The 21,228-nt window shown below is 43.7% G+C and overlaps 1 long non-coding RNA gene across 1 annotated transcript in view; it reads left to right on the top strand.

Annotated features, from left to right (window-relative positions):
• Positions 1 to 9,086: 9,086 nt before the first annotated feature.
• Positions 9,087 to 21,228, top strand: part of Gm6249 (predicted gene 6249) — a 42,650-nt gene continuing 30,508 nt past the window's right edge. The window contains exons 1-4 of the long non-coding RNA NR_046021.1: positions 9,087 to 9,527; positions 10,605 to 10,718; positions 10,845 to 11,325; positions 13,115 to 13,220. This is a non-coding gene — a long non-coding RNA (predicted gene 6249). The remainder of the gene's footprint in view (positions 9,528 to 10,604; positions 10,719 to 10,844; positions 11,326 to 13,114; positions 13,221 to 21,228) is intronic.

Below are 21,228 nucleotides of genomic sequence, written 5' to 3'. Positions count from 1 at the left end.
GCTCTGTTGTTTAGCCATTCCAGAGGGTTTGTGGTGGTAAATCACTTCCATTTTCATTTACATTTCCCTGATGCCAAATGATGCTGAGCATCTCCTAATGCCTGTAACAGCATAACTGCAGTCCATAAATCTTCTATGGTGTTGTCTATTAAAATGTTGGGTTTTGTATGTGTGTGTGTGTATACCTATATATGTAGATATACATATTTGGATATAGTCTATATATACATGTGCGTATATACGTGCATACATAGTCTCACTATGTAGCCTTGACGAGACTGCAACTCTTTATGTTTACCAGGCTGGACTTGAACTCACAGGCATCCAACTGATTCTGCCTCCCAAGGGCTGGCATTATAGGTGTGCCCCACCATGCTCTGCTCCTTAAAATCTTTTGCCCAATTTGCAGTATTTGCTGCCCATATATAGAATAAAACTGATTTTCATATATCAACCTTAAATTCTGAAACCACCCACAATTATTTACTGTAGCATCTTTTGTCTTAATTGGTAGATATTATGGGGTCTTTTGAAGAAATAACTATGTCACCTCAAAATCAAATACAGTATTTTAATTTTCTTTCCTTTTAATTTCTGTTTTTAACAGTTTCTTTGAGAATTTTATGCTTGAGCACTGCCTCTACAACACTCCCAGCTCCTGCTCTCCCACCTCCAACTCCTGTCAAATTAATGATCACTTCTTTAATTATTAGTTATATGGATATACATATATATTTATATATGCATATATATCTGAGTCCGTTAACTTTGTTCCCATGTGCACATATCCAGAACTGACCCCTATGTATGTCACACAGCCTATGTATGAGTTTGTCCCTGGAAGAAATTGCTTCTCCCTCTCTCAGCAACTTTCTGAGTTGCTATTCACTTTGTTTGGCTCTTTATCTAGGAGTGGGACAATGTGGAGTTTTCCATTTGCTTTGGCATATTAGCTGATGTTGTCACTATGCAGGTTTTGTTCAGATGAGCATATTGTTGAGAATTCATAGATGCAGCCTTCCTGTTGTGCCTAGGGAATACCATCCATTGGTGTCCCGTAGTCCTGGTTCTTATACTCTTTTCACCCCCTCCTACATGATTTTCCCTGAGCCTTAGTTTTCGGGGTTTTTGTAGATCAGTCAGTTGGGGTACATTTTGACAGTTGTGGCTTTTGTAAGAATAGTCTCCATCTGTTGCAAAGACAAGCTTCTTTGATGAGGGGTGTGGGTATCATGAGAGGTATTTAGAAAACAGGAATCATACCGAAAAGTAGCTGTAGAAGATTTTCCCAATTTCTTTTTTTTTTTTTTTTTTTTTTTTGCTTGAGCTCCCTGGTTAGAAACTCCTGTGCATTGAGCAGAGTTGACCTATAAAAACACTCTTAAGCCATCCATTACCTCCGTGAGACCCACTTGATCTTCTGTCATGAAGGACGCTGGCAGGTGAAGGAGGGTCCTGTTCCTTAGGGGGCGTGATGTTCCCCTTTCTCACGTGTTTTCTAAGAGTGTTTTCAAAATTGTTATTTAAATCAACAATCAGTGTGAAATTTCGTTGTTGTTGTTCTACAACCTTGAGATGAACTTAATTTTTCTTTTCTAGTCTGGGAATACAGTAAATTACATCGGACTGATTTCCAAGGGTTAAGCTGTCCTTCCTTTCTGGGCTAAGCCCCACTAGGCCAGGATGTATTATTCATCGAAGTAATTTTATATTCAACTTGCTAAAATGTTGTTAAGAGTTCTTGCATATTTATTAAATGAGTGGTTTTGGTTTATTATTTACTTCGTAATGCCTTCGCCTTTCCTTTTACCTGTACAAATTTTATTTTCTTGGTTGCAATAGGATCTTCAGAATTGCTTCTGGTATGTAGTGTCATGTTTGGTGTTGACAAAAGATTTTAAATGTTATTTTATTTCCTTTAATGCTCATAGGATTTGGGTCCTACAATAGTTGAGTTGTTTGGCCCCATCAGCCTTTGGATAATTTCATCAGTTTTACTAATCTCTTTAAGGATGGTCTTCTGACTTTAATTCTTTCTATAATTTTCTGCTTTCAATCTTATTGTATTTTATTATTAAAAATATTGTTTTTAACTTATTTTAAGTTTTTGGTTATTTACTTCTTTTTTTCTAGCTTTTCTACACAGAAAGTTAGATTCCTGATTTTGACTTAGAAAACAAAAGCAAACAGACAGACAGACAAATCAACCAACCTCTCCCTAACGTTAGCATTTAAGCTCCATGTCCTCCTCCACACTTGCTTCGGCTCTGGGCCACACATTCAGTATCCTGCATTTTCTTCATTATGTGTGTTGTTTGAGATGCTTTCTGATCTCTCTTGGCTTTTCCTAGTCCTGCCTGTTAAGAGAGATGCTTTCCAATTTCAAATAGTTGAGGTGCTTAAAACGACCTTATTGCTTGTATTTCAAACACAGTCCTGTTGTGTGGCCTATGGACATGAGTCAGATGTTAATCTTTCCACCAAGTCTTCCCAAGTCAGTGTCCATTCTCATGCAGATAAAGGATTCTGTTGCTCAGAGTGCTTCAGTATGTGAAACAGGTCCTATGTTTAATATTTATTCTCATTTTCGGCAGGTGTTTAATAGTTCCCTATGCTGGTTTAGATAAGAATGGTTTCCATAGGCTCATGGGTTCAAATGCTTGGTCATCAGGAAATGGCACTACTTGAGAGGGGTTAGGAGGTGTGGCCTTGTTGGAGTAGGTGTGGCCTCATTGGAGGAAGTGTGTCACTCCTGCCTATCTGTTGACAGGTTGGCCTGGTGCTGTTATGTATTCAAACGCTAAATACCAGTTCTCAAGATCTGGTTGCCCCCAACAAGCAGATCCAATGATGCTGTGTAAACTTTGTTCATCTTATTCTCAGACTGGTTAAATAAATATGGTTGACAGCAATTACTGGGAGAATAGAGGTAGGAAGGGTTTACCAGGCTGGGAGTTGCAGGAAGGGCCATGAAGAGGAAGAAGCAGGAGAGAGAGGAGATGGTTGAATAGGAGGTCTCCATTAGACATGATAGACATGGCCCAATGAAATGCCCTCAAAGGACAGACTAATGGAGCAGAAATAACCCAGGCTAGTATTTGGGGAGCTCAGCTGGGAATTAATAGTCTAGCATATAGAAAGATAGATTACGCCCAGTAATTGTGCTAAAGCTGATTAAATAAATTGTTAGGACTTTGCCTTCATGATTGGTGAGGGGAAGTGATCAGATCATATTAATAACTATGGAGTTAATAACTTTTAAAGCAACACTTGCCATCATACTTCCCACCATAATGAGAATGGACTAAACCCCTGAAACTGTAAGCAAGCCCCAGTTAAATGATTTCCTTTATAAGAGTTGCTGTAGGCAGGGCACAGTGGCACACGCCTTTAATCCCAGCACTTGGGAAGCAGAGGCAGGCAGATTTCTGAGTTTAAGGCCAGCCTGGTCTACAGAGTGAGTTCCAGGACAGCCAGGGCTCCGTAGAGAAACCCTGTCTCAAACAAAACAAAACAAAACAAAACAAAACAAAACAAAACAAAACAAGTTGCTGTGGTCATGATGTCTCTTCACAGCAATAGAACAATGACTTTCTGTGACTATGTCTAGTGTAATTATTTTAGATATGAAGTATCTGGGTCTCAATATTCCTTCAATTTCAGTCTTTACAGGACTAATTTTTGGTTGGAGTTTTCAGCTCATTTACAAGTTTTATGTGGTCAGGTATAAGTCTGATATTTTGCTATTTTTTTTCCTGCTTGTTCCATCTGTTTGGGGAAAAAGCTGGGCAAACCTAAACATTGCTTTTTGGTGGTTAGCAGACAGTTTGCATGCTTGGTGAAGGTTCAGAGGGTGGCTTACAGTTCTGGTGATTGGAAGGTGGCAGAATGTGAGGATCTCTGTGCAGCTTGTGCTGAGGTTGTGGGTGGGCAATAGGAAGGAGAAAATGTCAGAAGCTTGCTAAGAGAGAATAATTATTGAATTTATTATGACAGTCAAGAAAGCCAGCCGTTTAGAAGTCAGTTCAGACTATGAGTCACAGTAGCTGTCCCTTGTTTATTCTTTTATCAATCGTTAATTCCACAAAGAGATGAGTACCCTTTGTGGCAGAAACAAGCATGGCCCAGACCCATAAAGTCAGGAGACTATTGCCACTGGCAGACAGGAAGGCACGTGTGCTGCACTCTCAGCTAACAGGTAGATGCTCATGAGACAGTGGGAATGGCATTTCCACAGGAACAGGTCACAAAGGCCCTGGGCCACGAGGAAGTAGGAACAACACATCGCAGCCAGAGTGTGCTCAGTTCAGTGGTGTTGGGGTGATGTTCAGGTGCACAGGATGGTCTGTGAAATGCTCTGAAGCCTCCAGAGAACAAGGCAGTGAGCGACTTTGGCCAGATGCAGAGTCTGTGGTGGGGAAGAGAGAAAGGAGAGGGGACTCCTTAGCTTTGGGTAGGACAATGCTGGGATATTCACAACTTGACCAAAAAGCCTGTACCAATAATGAGGGTGCTACAGAACCGTTGATTGATTGATTGATTGATTGATTATCCTTGTTACAGTTCCTCCCTTACCAGGGTTTCTCTGATGTATATTAAATATAACTGATAAAATTGGGTTAAAATGGATGATCCTAACTTTCCACAGAACGAGTCATTGCCAAATTTTCCTATAGTCAACTTTATCTCTGTTTGAGGGAAAATAGGTAATTAGAGAAGACGAAGCTCCGCCTCCAGGTTTTAGAGTGGATCCCATCCAACCGTGGGGAGGCCCTCAGCAAAAGCCAGATGTTCTAATACAGACATAAGAGGACAAATACGAACGAGGGGTGCTGCAGTAACACACTGCAGGCATCCTTCAGGGGAGGGGTATCCACAGGGCAGGGAGGGGGTGGTACTGCAGTGACAAGCTGCACACAAGGGGTACCACAGAAACATACTGTAGACATCCTTCAAGGGAGTTAGGGGGAAAATACCGTTGCAAAGTTATCCTATGAAGGTCAAAGTTGTCCTTCCAGATGAACTAGCAGAACCTAGAAATATGTCTGTAGGTCTCCACCCACAGTGTCAGACAATCCAAGAAGAGTAATGGGATGTTGTCCATATCTGAACACTACTACGCCTGGTACCTGTTCTTGTCAGAGAAAGATGCAAAGACAAGTCCCATAAGGAGTACTCCCTGTGCACTGGAGGATCATACTTCACACAGGGGCTGTGATGCTGGCTAGAAAGGGTGAGATCCAGCGTAAAGCTGAGGGAAAGTGTGGGCAATGGAGAAAAATCAGAGCTTCTTAGGGTCAAGAAGGAGAATGGAGGTAGGTTTCTATTGCTTTTCTTCCCATTTAAATATTTTCTAAAAAAAAAAAAAAACAAAAAAACCCCCAAAAAACTATGCACGTTTTTTGTTGTTTTGTTATGTTTTTTGAGACAGGGTTTCTCTGTGTAGCCCTGGCTGTCCTGGAACTCACTCTGTAGATCAGGCTGGCCTTGAACTCAGAAATCTGCCTGCCTCTGCTTCCCAAGTGCTGGGATTAAAGGTGTGCGTCACCACTGCCTGGCTAATAAACAGAATAATGGGCTAGTTGTTTAAGTCACCCTTGGCTACATAGTGAGTTGGAGACCAGTCGAGGCTGCATAAGACCTTGTCTCAAAATCACAGAAGAAAATAAAAAGCCTAAGTAAAAAACAACTCTAAAAAGGAACAAACAGGTCCCAAGTTTGGGAAAGAGACAACATTGTGCCCTCCCATGGCAGGGTGAATTCCCTTTGTTTGTGTTTGGCTTTGGGTCATTTCAAGGTATACTGGCTGAAGTTTCATCTTCTTCAGTCAGCCTTCTGCAGAGGTACTAATAGTTACTGTTGTCGGTTCCCTTCGGGTTTTCTCCTTTAAGAGTTAAAAAGTGTGTGTGTGTGTGTGTGTGTGTGTGTGTGTGTGTCTGTGGGGAGAGGTACATTCTTGGGAAACTGCAGACAAATTCTTAAGTTGGAAATCACATTGCTAAATTCTTTAATATAAAAAAATAATGCTTTAAATTGTACTTTGGACAAGATGTCCATTTTTTTTGGCTCAACAAACAAACCCGAATTGTTTTTAGCTTTCTGCTCTGGCAACTCACAAAGTTTTGCCTAAAATCCTTGGAGATTTGCTGGAAAAGATTTATTTATGTGCATGCTGAAGAGGAAGCCAAGACCCCGCCGCTCCACACATTTCAACACTCCTCTAAATTAAAAAGCTGGAGAGGCTGAGTGGGGGAGATGCCGGTTTGATTTTCTGTACTGAGAATGCGTTCATTTCCAGAAAGCAAAGCACTGGGATGGAGTGACCCCAGAAAGCTCAGTGGACACGGCCGGAGCAGGAGACTGGCTTTGTCTGCTCTGAAGCCCTGCTTCTTCTGAACAAGTGTTTCACACACAAGAGGGTCCAGCATCCAGGTTTGGTGAGTTAAGCAGACAGAGCCCAAACCACCTACCTCCTGCACAAGCACACAGAACCACCCCACCCCCCCAGACGTTGCAGTGCCAGAAACGTAAAGTGACTGATAGACTATGGCTGTTCCAAATATTTTATAGCTCGAGTGCACGGTTAGAGCGGACAAAGAACACCTGCGATGAAGCGTAGAAGAGGAGTGGAGAAGGGAAGAGGGGTGGAGAAGGGAGAGCTGAACGAGTTGGAGACCAGCTACGATGTGAGAGCTGGGCACAAATGCCCTGTATCCCTACATCCTAAGACAAACAAACAGATAACAAAAACCTTTACACATTCACATTTAATACTTCAATGCTGTTTCTTCTATGGAACGCTTCTTTATTAAAAAGACAGAAAAAGGTTGGGGTCAGTAAGATGACTCAGTGAGTGAAGGTGCTTGTCTTCAAGTCTCAGGGTCTGAATTTGATCCCTGAGACCCACAAGGGAGAAAGAGGAACCAATTTCTACAAATTGTCCTCTTGCCCACGCACGCGCACAGTCGTGGCATTTGCGCGCGTGCGCGTGCACACACACACACACACACACCCCACATGTGTATGCATAAATGAATCAGTCTTGTAATAAAACTTGAAAAAGGGTTTAGATGAACCCGTGACCATGTATGCATCTCTGCAGTGTGATTCCTCCCTGCGACTGTATCTATACTGTGGTACAGGTAAGCACCGAGCAGCTAAAATGCATTTGGACGTACAAAGTGTTGCATTCATCGTTTCCTAACTTGAAGACAAAACAAACAAACAAACAAAAAAAACCTTTCAAGTTTTGTTTAATTTCACTGTGCTGCATGGCAGGTCTTCCGCAAGGCAGACTTCTTTAACACTCACGTATGCGTGTGGCACCGTCAAGAATCCCCGTGCCCTCAGAGAGCCCCACTCTGATGGCCCAACTGCTTTGACTGATGGTCTCCGTGGTAGCAAATTTCCCCTGTGCTTCTGTGATATAACCACTCTCCTAATCACTGCGCTTTATGTTTTTTATTTACACGTGATCATGAATACATCAGAGTGAAACGGGTAGAGAGAAAATCATTTCTCCAAGAACCGGAAAACAACTGCTCATCTTTATTCTCCTTTTCCTGGCATGAGGGAGTGGGGCCTTGGGGTGCCGATGCGGAGTGGGCACAGAGGGCGGACTGAAGTCCTGTGATGCTTTTCTAGAGTTATCTTGTCAAGGACCGTGTTGGATTTGAAAGCTTCCAATTCCATGGCATGAAAGGCAGCAATGTAGCACTGTGGGCGGCTTTGGTCCATAATGAAGTTATTCTAGATGTCAAAGTGGTCCACGGTTTGAGGATAAGTACCAACTGCTCTCTGCCACTCCCAGGAGTGAGAGAGGCTTCCATGAATCTGTTTTGATCTGGACAGCCGAGGAGCACAGAAGAGTGGCCCAACAGCGCTGGTTTGAATGTGCTTTGCTTCCGTGGAGGAGATGGAGATGATATAGGCAATGATGTGAGCCAAAAGGTCGGACATTCTTTCTCAAACTTCAGCCCAGAGTTCTTACATTAAACCCTATAATCAAGCACGTACCGTTTAAGAGATAGTCAAGATTCTTTTATAGGCAGCCACTGTGCCTGGCATGGTGGCTCATACCTGTAATCCTAGCACAGGGGCGGCTGAGGAAGGAAGACTGTTGCATGTTCAAGGCCAGCCTGTGCTTACATGATGAGTTTTATGTCTGCTTGGTTATAGACTAAGATTCTTTTCTAGCCCCATCCCCCACCCAGCTCATCCTGCCTGGTATTAGTGGGTGTGTTGACTCATATTTGTGATCCTAGAGCTTATAACAGGAAGTTGCAGTGGGTTCATAAGTTCAAAACCAGCATGGGGAACATAGTGAGAGCCCTGTAAAAAACCAACTACCTTGAATATCTACCTGAGGACTGGCTGCTGACCTTGTGGGTTGGCTCAGGTCCTTGTTCCAATCTTCAGGTTTCCTTGTGAAATAGGGTGAAGGTGGGGTGCTGATCTAGCAGAAAAAAGAAAGAAAGAACGAAAGGAAGAAAGAAAGGAAGGAAGGAAGGAAGGAAGGAAGGAAGGAAGGAAGGAAGGAAGACCATGGGCATGAAAAACAAACAGAAAATAAAATAAGCCTCAATGAAAGCATTTAATTGGCTCATCTCACCCTAAACTTTTTGTGGCATGAGCTTTAAAGCCTTCTAATTTATGACCCAAGCTAGAGACTCATGAGAGTAGAAAGCGTGGGCAGAAACCAGAATTTTTGGGGGAGAGCTGGGGTGTGGGACTGCTCTGTCCAGGAGGAAGGCAAGCAGAGGGAGGCTCATGGGGGCAGAAACAATGAAGTAGGGGTGGGGCCTGGGAGGAGGAGGAGCAGGAGCGGTGGTGATGAGAACCAGAAGCCCTGAGGCAGATGGGGTCCTGTTCCCAAGCCAGCTGATGTGGACTACCCCATGTTTCTTTAAAGGGTCAGGGTAAGGAGACAGAAAACTATTCCCCACAGACCCTGTTATATCTTTGGAACCTGCTTTTGTCCAAAAACAACAAATGGCTCCTCTGTGAATTAAATACCACTGAGAGGTTCCGGATTTGTGACTTCCTCAAATAATTTCTTGAATCGCCTTACAACAGTTTTCAAATAGCACATCCTGGCCATCCCAGGCAAGAGTGCTAATGTGAGGGCCAAGAGTTTTGGAGTAGAGGCCTTGATAGCACTAGATAGCCTGATTGCTGAGTCTATTTCTACCAAAGGATAAGGCACACATCTATATGGATACCGCATAAAAACCACTCATGGAGGTACAGAGGGAGGCTCTTCGCGATTGCTTTGATGCTACGTGACGAGGATTATCTGCGCCAAATCTGCAGAAAAGGAACCTGGCAGATCATGTTCCTTAACCAGATGCGAAGAAAAGTCAATGACATAGAAGGCTGTGGACCACCTAGAAATGATGGGGATTGGCTAAGTAGAAGAAAATTCATGTGGCAGCCATGGTGGGAGCTGAAAGAGAAGATTCGCCACAGTTGGGATCTGTGTGTTCCGTCCAGGAGGAAGATGTCTTGTGGATTCTGAGGAGAGCCGTGTGAGTGGTCACCATCGATAGACAGTGGTCTAGATGGAGACTCAGACCCCAGGCAGGATCAACTGTGGCTCCCTAGGCCCTTGCTACATCGCACAGTGAGGACCTGGCCCACTGGGCCAAACTATCTATTTGAGACTATCTTCACAGGAGGCCTATAGTATATCCAGTTTGGAGGCTCCTCTTTCCATCACACCAGTAACTCACGGTCTACCCGTGGTGTGAAGCAGCTAAGTGGGATATTCCAGAAGTGAAGTGTTAATACAGTTAAGAAAAGCTTATAAGAGAGTGTCGCAATGGCTGCTCCTTTTATTATTAATTGCTGCTGTTTGCCTCTTATTGTGACTAATTTATAAATTCAATTTTAGCATGCCAGCGTATTCGGACGAGGGAGCCAGAGGCAACAGCCTGACTACTGGGTCCAATGCAGTGGCCCTGGGCACAAAGCAGAATTGGAAGGGACTCTGTGACTACTGCGGGCTGTTTGGCACTGCATTTCAGGCAAAATGACTATGCAAGAAGGTCACTTTTTAATTTTTTTTATTTTTTTGGCTTGTTTTTCTATTTGGGGCAGTGCTGAGGGTGGGATTCAGGGCCCCTTGTTTGCTATATCCCAGGGCCAGTTTTAATTTTCAAGCTTAACTGGATCTGGTAGGTCTTAAAGATGTGTCCTGGGATAGAGTTCCACTGGCCAAATTGATTTGATAGTAAGCCAAAGGAATGACAGTAAATGCCTGCCTGGTCCTGTCAGAAGAAAGGTGACATGCTGATGAGTGAGAAAATGACAACAGGTTGCCCTGAGCTGTGGAGTCTGACTCCAAACATGAGATGTTATTCAAATCAGTGCCTATGGTTCTCCATGTAGCCGAAGGGAGACATGGGACACTCATAGCCACTGCTCTGCAACCCCCCTGTTCGGTTGCTGTGGTGGTAGAAGCTTGATTGGTGGCGCCTTCTCTGTGGTTCTTTTTGTGCCTGGTCCGTCTGCTGAGTCAGAACTGTTTCTTGGTTTCAGTTGTCACTTCTTTATGGATGGCATAGGCCTTGCTGAGTTTTTTTAAACTGTGCTCTGTGTCCCAGGGCTGCTACACTGACCCAGGAGCCTGACTGGCCAGTGTCATCCTCTTGCTGTCTTTCCCAGCCAGTCTGCAGCTCCCCAGAGGACCCACTGTTACTTATCTCCTGGGCACCTAGGTAGGTATCTTTGGAGTCCTCTCCAACCGGTCCTCTGGACTCCTGCGTGGTGGCACACAGGCCCTGGCACTGACCTGTTAGTCACAGGACCCATGTAACCAGCTCTTCCTTTCCTTCCCACTGCAGTTCCTGCCTGCAATATCCTTCAGCTTAGACTGACTTCATTTCGTGATATCCTTTACCCAGAGTCCTTTTTTTCACACCTCACAGACCATCACCAGAGGAAACAGGCCGAATGCAGTCTTCAGGCAGGGAAGTTCTTTTGTTCTTTCTCATGTTTTTGATTTTTGATCAGCTTTGGAATAGGACTCTGGCTCAGTGTGTGTTACACTTTAATTAATTGGTCTGTATATGCATCTCTCTCTCTCTCTTTCTCTGTGTGTGTGTGTGTGTGTGTGTGTGCAGGTGTGATGCAAATGTGTTTTTGGTGGCTGGAAATTGACACCAGGTGCCTTCCTCAGTTGCTCTCCACCTTATTTTTTTCAGACAAGATCTCTTACTGAACCTGAAGCTCCTTGATTCAGGGGGTGTGGCTGGCCAGCAAGCCTCAGGGATGCCCTTGGCGTCCCGGGTACTAGGATTAGAGGCACCAGCTTCCACATGAGTGGTGGGTACTGGAAATCTGAACTCACAGCTTCATATTTGTGTAGCAAGGGATTTCCAAATTGAGCTATCTCCCTGCCTGTCTTTATCCCCTCCCCCCACTTGTTTAGTTTAACACATGTGACCCACAGAGCCGAGGCCTCCCGGGGAATCTTGGGCCACTTTTTGACTGCCTGTCATGAGCTCATCTTCCCTCTCTGCTTTCTTGGAAAGCCACATCCTAGGAGTTACTGGACACTGTCAGTCAGTGAAGAATTTCCAGTCGTTCCTAGGCATGCTTGCTTTTCCTCCAGAGCAGGCTTCCAGAACCTTCCCTAGCATTCCTCCTGTCATTCCCACCCTGTGTCACATTTCATTACTTTTCACTTCATAAGAGTTTTGTTTTTCCTCCTGGATTTTAGATATGTGGAAGACAGACATAGGCTTTAACTCCCGACCACAGTGTCTGTTACAGAACGAAAGGAAGCCTTGCTTTGGCTTGTTTGACTCCAGCAGCTACACTTGGCCATGGAGAAAACAAAACAAACAAAACTTATCGACCATTCCCTTGGAAATAGAAGCTTATTAAGTCGAGGGATATGAGAAGGTGTGAACGCTCAGACATATGGACGCTGAGGTGTCGTTGTTGCCAGAGCTGGAAAAGATCCACACCGCGGTTTGGTTTAGTTGAAAACACGTTGTCTTTAGGAGGCTGTAAGATTTAGTAAAGGCATAAGTTGATTTTTTTTTCCTAGGCATACATAGATGACTCAACTCTTCCAGGAAGGCAACACTCCTTGAATGGGATTACACATGTGCAAGTGTTTTCGGAGACTTGAAGCTTCAGAAACAGATGGGGTTATTGCTATTACTGATAACAGCTCCCATCATTAAGCAGTAACCTGAGAAAGCAGAATAGAGTGAGTGGTGACATCATGCTATTAAAATACTCAGCTCATCTTGGCTGGAGAAGGAGAGGGTATCCCCTCCTCTCCCCACCTCACCGCTCCCATCCAGCTCTCCCACTCCACTCCACTCCAACCCACCCCTGCCCTCCAACTCCCCTCCACCCTACCCCTCCTCCATCTTCCTCTCCTCTTCCTTTCCCCCTTCCCTCAATTGTCACTTCTTGGAAAATGATTCTTGACAAATATGATTTGACCAAGCACAAGAGTGTGTTTGTTACCATGCAGAGATCGCAAGGTGAGGGGTGGGCGCTGTGGCCAGTCTGCTCTTGAGGACTAGGCTTTGGGAAGGTAGTTAGCTGAGTATTGCTTGAATCTGACAGAGCAAACTGTTGGCGACCACTCTTTTCATTAGTGTTTTTTTTTTTTTTTTTTTTGTTTTTTTTTTTTTTTTTTTTTTTAAGAAAGTTGAAGTTAGCTTAATAATTCTGTGAGCTGAAGGGGCAGCTCATTATCACACTACCGACACACTCTGGAGAAACAGCGTCATTAGGGAGCAAGAGCCACTGAAATGTAAACACGTGAATAATTTACACTTGCAACTGGTGTTAAATAAAATGTTTTAATCTAGACAGAGATCTGACAATAAATATTCATTTCTCATTTTCAGTGAGTAAACTTGATCTATTTTGAAAAGCTTTTTCATTTGATTTTTTTTCCCAGACAATAATGACAAATTTGACATGGACACATTTGGGAATAAAAATCTCCCTCTGGTCAACACAAGCATGGAAAGTTATTATGAAAATCAAAATTTGCAATAATTGCAAATGCTGTAATTAGTAGCCATTTTGAGATTCTTACGTACTATTACCCACAATGCTTACCTTCTCATTTCCATTTTCTTAGGGGAGGTGAAGGCCAAGAGGAGGTGAGGAACTGTCTCTCCAAGTGCAAGCTGATGGATGTTTGCCAAGCCTGAAACACTGCTAAGGAGACAGAGGCATTGCCTTCTGTGAGTAGCCAGGGTTTGTGTGCACATAAGGCAGAGGGCCAGAGGGGACAGTGTGATGTTAGATTCTCAAAGCCAGAGAGACCATGTCTGCTGAGCTGTGAGTTGCTGGGCTCCAGTGACTGTGGATTCCCAGCTGGCCTGCTTCTCCAATAGGAGTTCCCTTCCCACCACATATGGCATTTATATCTCCTGTCAGTATGGGCAGTGGTTCTCAACCTTCCCAATGCTGTGACCCTTTAATACCAATCCTCATGCCATGGTGACCCCAATCATAAAATGATTTTGTTGCTACCTCTTAACTGTAATTTTGCTACCATTGTGAATTGTAAAATCTTATATGCAGGGTATTTGATATGAAATCCACAAAGGACTGCCTCCATGCATAGGTTGAGAACCACTGGGGTAGAGTAAGGCTTCTAGTGCTGCTTTTGCATTTTGATAAGGGACTTCTTTTTCTCCTCCCTCCCTCCCTCCCTCCCTCCCTCCCTCCCTCCCTCCCTCCCTCTCTCCCTCCCTCCCTCCCTTCCCTCATTCTTTCCTTCCATTCATTTCTTGCCTTGTTATGTAGCCCTGATTGGCTGGCATTTATTGTCATACCCCAGGCTGGCCTTGAACTCACAGTAATCCTCCTGCCCCAGCCTCCGAAACACTGGGATTGTAGTCATATATCGCTACATTTGGTATCAAAGGTGGTTTTCTTAAAGTGTAGTTTATCCATCACAAAATTACTCTTCAGAAGTACGGAGTCCAGTTGTTTATTGGTGCATTTGCAGAGCTGTGTGACCATTACCACAGTCTAGTCCTAGAACCTCCACACCTCCTAGGACAGGAGTCCAGTGACATGGCTGCTCCTTCCCACCATCTCTGCACTTGTGTATATGGTGACTTTCTTCACACCTTGGTGCTTACGTGGACTTAGAGGAGAAGGGGCAGTGAAGCACCCAGTCAGGTTGATTCCAGCATCGTTCGCCATGGTCAGGAGAACTGGAAGCATACCACATGCCTGTCACTGGATGATTTCACAATGAAAATGTGATATATTCAGTGAAGCATTATTCAGCCATTAAAACAACGAAATCCTGTCACTTATGACCACATACATGGAACTAGAGATCATTAGCTTAAGCAATTTGAGCCAGGCACAGAAAGACAAGTATCACATGATCTCACTCATGTGGAATCTAAAAGGGCTGAGCTACTAGAACCCGAGTACAGGAGAGTAATGGGCAGAGGCTGGGAGAGTGTGGGTGCAGGGTGGGAACAGGATGACGTGATGGGGGGGCTGAGTTCCAGCTAGACAGGACAAGGATATCGGGAGTGTCATTTCAAAGGAAGGGGACTGTGAACAACAATAATCTACCATGTATACCACAAAGCTAGAAGAAAATGATCCGTGCTTGAGGAGAGAGAAACATTCGACCTCATGTAGCAGAACACAACAATCCATAAACGTATATTTCACGTTTTTGCTTATCTGCTCAGTCACAAGCTTGTAGGATGGAGAGTTGGCTCAGCAGTTAGGAGTGGAAGCTGCATAGGACCCAAGTTCAGTTTTCAGGACCCGTATCAGTCAGCTCACACCTGCCTGGAACTGCAGCTCAAGGAACCCAACTCCTTCTCCTGGCTGTCACATGTCCCAGGAGATATACACATGTTAGCACACGCCTAAAAATAGTTTTAAAAAATCTTAACATTTTGAATCTTGAAAGGTCTCAAACAGGAGTAAATTTGAGTATCTGAAAGCTCGTTATGGAATTTGGAGGCTTGCAGTCTTCGGAGTGGATATGGGTCTTGAACTCCCATTTTGTCTAGGTGCCTCAGTTTACAGCCCAGGCCACTGACCAGAGAGCCACCTGGTGAGTAAGGGGACTAACCCCAGTTACCTTGACCCATTGGGATTCCAGACCATGGATGGAGGTTCCCCAGACTGAGGGAGACCCTGGTCCAACAGAGACCTTTGGATTTACTTCCGTGCTTTTGATGGACTGCAGCCTGACAGTGGTCCTTTAGGAGCTGATTCCCACCATGCTTCCTTCCCACCATGCTTCCTTCCCACCATGCTTCCTTCCCATGGTGCTCGGGTTTGGTAGACTTGAGGGAATGTTAGGTTGTAAGCACTGATGGCTTAGATCAATGTTCGCTATCTTCTCCTGTCCTCTCAGCTCCTAAATCTTGGTTTCTTCTTAGTTCTATGTTGTCTTCCTCTCTTGAGTCAGGTCCTTTTCAGGCCACACACACATGATGATAAGCCACCAGGGAAGTCACCTCGTCAGCCCTGGACATTCTCAGGACTAGGATAGGAAAGAGGCATGGCTATCTCCTCCAGACCTTTTTGGAAGGAGGCAGTGTGGAATCACACGGCCAGAGTCTGTTCTCACTATTCAAGCCACAGAATATTTGTGACCCAAATTAAACAAGCTAGTTTCCAAACAACGCTCTTTCTCTAGTTTGAGACGTTTGTTTACTATCCAAGACCAGATTACAAATTGGCAAATAACTCAACTTGTCTCCAAAGCGGCATGTGTAAGATCCCACTTAAAGGGCAATGTGTTGCTGTAAAGAGTCATGCCACTTTCAACGATAGTTCAGACCGGTGGATCCAAGCCACACACACCAATCGTGATTAGATTATGCAGACTAAGTCAACTGTGGTTTACCTGAAGGTGATGCACTTAGATCCTAAGACTTAAAAAAAAATCCTTTGATTGAAAAGTCAATAACTAAAATTGTCTCCTCTATATTTCCCTATTGATATTTCCTGTTAATAAATAAGCATAATCTTCACCGTTATGCTAAAAATATTTTATTTCTCATCTTCCTAAGCCAAAGAAGGATAAACAAAACCATGTTAATTCTAAATGCGTATCCGAACATCAATAGTAATCATATATCAGCCATAATCAGCACAATCTGAAAAAAAGAGACTATTCATGAAGCTATGTAGAATATGAAAGATCTGAAAGATGTTAGCTAGAATAATATAAGAAACCAAGAGAATACACTGCAATTTTTTTGCCAAGAAAATAACAAAAATAAAGCTGAAGAGACAGAAGACTTTTACTTGTTCTGGATAGACAGGTGTAATACAGATGAGGTGTATTCTCTTAGGTAAATTGCAACATATTCAAAATATATTTTAGAGCATGCTCTATTTGATTGGCAGTTGAGTGTTCATTAGATTCTGGTGATAGAGTCAAAGTCCCCAACTAGCTGGAGAATGTACCATACTCAGTGCTGCTGTAGACTGGAAATGGCTTTGGGAGAGGACTGTGACAGTGTAGCTCATGGGAACCTTACAGGGACCCATAGTCTAGTCCAGAGGGATGGAAACCTCTGTTGATCTAGACAAATGCAGAGAAAAAGTCCTAGCAGTGAAGAGGATCCTGAAGAACATGCTCAGCAAACATCCTCAGCTCGACAGGATCTAGAACCATCTAGAAAGCAAACCTCTGTGCATGGATGGGAGGGAATTTGTACTTTGGGTTAATTGAGATGAAAAGACCCACTCTTAATGTGGGTGGCACCATGTCATGGTCACAATGTGGGAATGAACAAAACGGAGAAAGTGTAACAGACCCCCAGACCTTAGCACAACTGACGCCATGTTGGAAGCACCATTCTGATCTTAGAGCCCAGCATGTAGGTCCCAACAGTTGCCAAAATGGGAATAAGGATCTAATCCACCAAAGACCTGGTCCATAATGCCAGGATCCAAGAAAGTCCCTAAATTACTAACCTTGCTTTTTTGGCTTCTGTAGTTCTGTTTCTTGCTAAATGTTCTTGCTAACTGAAGTGTGTCAATCAGGATATGGGGTTTTTGTATGTAAAAGACAAAAAGCCTTGTGAGGATTAGGGCTGTGTGGTTTGGGCAAGTTCCCTTGCTGGCAATCTAGACTTTCTATTAGGCTTTAAGAGTCTCCAAGCACTCTCTAGTGGGGTTACCTGGCAACCGAAGCAAGCTGAACACAGCATTTCTCTCTGCTTCCTGACTGCCGATGCAATGTGACCACACATCTCAAGCTCCTCCCACCATATCTTCCACCATGATGGACTGTACCCTCAGAGTGTGAGCTCAAATAAATCTTTCCTTCAAATTAAGTTGTGTTATCAGGCATTTTGGCAAGAGAAAGTAGCGAATCCAGCATCCAGACTTCACAGCTCCAGGAGAGCCACATCCCGAAAGCCATGTGGGAAACTGGCATATGGAGCAGCGACTTCTCAATGCCAGGCTTGCTTTGATGTGAGAGAAGAAACTCGGATGGACATCATGATTTCCATGCTGGTGACAAGAGGAACCAAGGCAGGATGCTGGCTCAGTGACCTGCTGGCTGCCTGCTTGAACTGGATTTGGAACAATCTGTTCCCAACAGGCTGGTCAAGCCATTAAAACACGGACAACCTCAAAGAGACATGACTTAACTCTTTTACAAGAGCCACGAAATGACTGTGGCATGTAGTGAAGATAGGACCATGGGCACAAGTCTGAATGCACTATTCAGAGTTAGCTAAACTTAATTAAGATAACGACTAGCACTTTGAAAGAGCAGAAAAGAACAGAATTATTAGATCTGAGGACGAAGCAGAAGAACAAAGCAGGAAGGGATGATAAAGGAAGATCTCACGTAGGATTTAGAAGGAAGAAAGAAAACTTTCAGACACAAAGACTTAATTGCAGGAAATGTGGGAATGGGTATATCTTTAAAAGACTCGGAGAGGGAACAGAGGGGAGGACAGGGGGGAAGAAGTGAAGGAAACCTGATGGAAATCAAAAAAGAAATCAAAAGGAAATGATAAATAAAGGAGCTGGACAAAGGAGATCCAAAATACACTTAACGGGAACCTTCAAAGACAGAAGCCCGGAGAACAAAACAAAATGTGAATTAAGATTTAATAAAATGTCCTGAGATAAAGGGAGCCTTTACACATTGGAAAGGTCACTCTGCAGATGAACAAATTGACCCAGAGTGGAAAACCCCTAGATGTGGCCTATTAAAAGCATTGGACTTCAAAGATAAGAAAAACATCCTTTGAAAGCCTAGGCAAACTACCCCAGTAACTTATAAGGAAAGCAAGGGAGACTAACACCCCTGTTCTGGGAAAGTATTTTATACAAAAGAAAGAAAGAAAGAAAGAAAGATAGAAAGAAAGAAAGAAAGAAAGAAAGAAAGAAAGGAAGGAAGAAAGAAAGAAGGAAAGAAAGAAAGGAAGAAAGAGAAAAAGAGAGAGAAAGGAAGAAAGAAAGAAAGAGAGAGAGAAGAAGAAAGAGAAGAAAAGAAAAGGGAAGGAAAGGAAAGGAAAAAAAAAGAAAAAGAAAGAAAAGGAAAGAAAAGCACTATTTTAAAGACTCTCAAGAAAAGAAAACTCAGCTGAGGTTGCTAGAGCAGCCCAGCTTTCCTTCCGTGTAAAGGCCGTGTATAAATCATGAGAGCACGCCAGAACTCCAGGGCAAGGGCTCCTGGGAGACTCTCCTGGGCAGCTGTTGGGAGGTTTACCTTAAATCACAAAACCATCAGGAAAGCAACAACACAAGGTGTTGGAGAAGTCACTGAGAAAAAATGCCAGAAAAAAAGAGAAAAGCGAGGAGAAACTAGTTGTCCCTCAAGAGGAAGTGAACACCATGAGCCACTGAGCACAAAGACAAAGAGTACTGGTAGCTGATGATTCCATGGAGGGGAGGGAGAAAGAGTAATATTGGTAGCTGATGATTCCATGGAGGGGAAGGGGGGAGAGACAGGAAGGGAGTGAGGTTGTAGCCCATGTCCATAAATGGAACACAGAAACATTTTCTCACCCTCAAACAAATTTAGCCACTCAGAAAACAACTTGATTTTTTTTTTCTGTGTCCCAAGCATGTACCAGCCTAAGAGATACCGTTTTGGTTTCTAATTGGTTATCCTAAATCCTGATTCTCTGGCCAAACCTAGGTTGGTGTGACTGAATAGTCCCATGAAAGAGACCTACTATACCACAATATTAAGGAAACATTAGAGTAAATCTCAAAGATTTCCAAAATAACAGAATTTAAAAGAAAAAAACAGGAAAATAAAAAAGAATCCTGTGATGGAAGCCTTTGTCTGTGTGCATCTGTAACAATTGCATACACGTCTAGTCACCTCCATGCATGCAAATGTCACGTGTCTGTCACATTGCATGACTTTGCAGTGTGGAACTGGCACGTTATCATAGCAAAAAAAAAAACAAAAACTTCAACTCAATGACCTAGAGAAAGATGACTGATGTGTAGATAAGCCAATCACAACTCAATTCTATAGCCAAGAGGTATTTCTGGTGTAGAGCAGGAGAAGAAGGTGACATGATGCTGGGGAGAAATGCAAATAGAATGAGAAAGAAAGCAGGCACAGCCAGCCTTCCTTTCCATAGGTAGGGTGGTAGGCACTCAAGCCAGTCAGGACCAGAATTCATGGTGAGGATATAAAAGTTGTTAACATCTACACTCTGGACTAACAGAAGATAGGCAGACACGCTGAAGTAGAAGAGATCAGGCGTGCAGGAAGGGTTTCTTTACCCTCATGGATCTAAAAAGGCTGAAGAGCAAGTAACCAATGGCTGGAGCTACCCTTGCCCACTCATCTCTCAGAAGACCTGACAATGTAGCAAACAAAACTGGCTTTCTCATGGACCTCAAATTCTGATGGGAAGTACTGTCTACCCATGCGTGAATTTCCCCAAAGTGTCCATATATCAAGCAAAAAAAAAATCACCTCAATAAATTAAAAAGTATAATGCAGGTCACCCTTGTTGATAGAAAGCTATAAAACTGGAGAAGGACAAAATGGATGAGAACAAAATAAACAGGCTTCTCTACCTGGAAGAACAAAGCCAGCATTAAACAGCCCCTGATCAGACATGAGACATAAAATTGCAAGATTTTAAGACTGGGGAAGTGTCTCAGTAGTTAGGTGCTTGCCACACAAGCATGAGGACTGGGTTTGAAGCACCAGCACCCATGTGTTTTTGCTTTTGTGGGTTTTTTTTTGAAGTCAAGAAAGGCACTGCGTGCCTGCAATCCTTGTGCTGGGGAATCAGAGAAGAGAATAAGAGAATCCCTGGGGCCACCTGGCCAGCTAGAGAATCTGGGTCAAAAAAGGCAGTGGAGAGCAGCTGAGGAGAGCGTTGACTAGCAACCTATATGCTCGCTCACTCCCTTCCTTCCTTCCTTCCTTCCTTCCTTCCTTCCTTCCTTCCTTCCTTCCTTCCTTCCTTCCTTCCTCCCTCCCTCCCTCCCTCCCTCCCTCCCTTTCTTTCCTCCCTCCCTCCCTCCCTCCCTCCCTCCCTCCCTCCCTCCCTCCCTCCCTCCCTCTTTCCCTCTTCCTGTCTCCTCCCCCCCCACACACACACACCATACGTGCCTACCTACATGCACACACTCACAAAACAAAATAGCTTTTTTCTCCATTAACTTTTATGGAAAAGTTAATATATAAGAATCTATGGGATTCAGTTAAACCAAAGCTCAGAAGAAAAGCTTCTGTCCTTACATCACCACACATTAAAATACACAAATTAAACACGGGACCCCAAAAGTCAGAAAAGACCACGAGGAATGCCAAGAAGTTCCTGAAGGTGTATGATGCTGCAGAGAGAAGGAGCACTCCTGCATCCTTGATTGAGAGGAGCACTCCCACATCCTTGATTGAGAGGAGCACTCCCACATCCTTGATTGAGAGGAGCACTCCCACATCCTTGATTGAGAGGAGCACTCCCACATCCTTGATCAGAGCAGTTACATAGAAAAGAGATGTCTCAGCTGAGGATGTGGTGGAAACATTGGCACAGGTGCCATATAATTTGGCTTTCCCATTTCTTCTGCAGACACTGGTGTTCCAGGTCTCTGCTTTTATTCCCTCAGCCTGTTGTGGAACATCCAGTATGTTTTAAATCACCAACAAATTACTTGGAAAAGTTTAAACCCTTTAAAGAAGTTTAAAATATGAATTCATCAGTCCAAAATTGCCCATTGTGTTGTCTCCGAGAATTGGCATTATGA

The sequence above is a fragment of the Mus musculus genome, chromosome 7 (assembly GCF_000001635.26).
Source record: "Mus musculus strain C57BL/6J chromosome 7, GRCm38.p6 C57BL/6J".
Lineage (NCBI taxonomy): Eukaryota > Metazoa > Chordata > Mammalia > Rodentia > Muridae > Mus > Mus musculus.
Note: the sequence above shows the minus strand (reverse complement) of the source record. Positions and strands in the feature narration are given on the sequence as shown.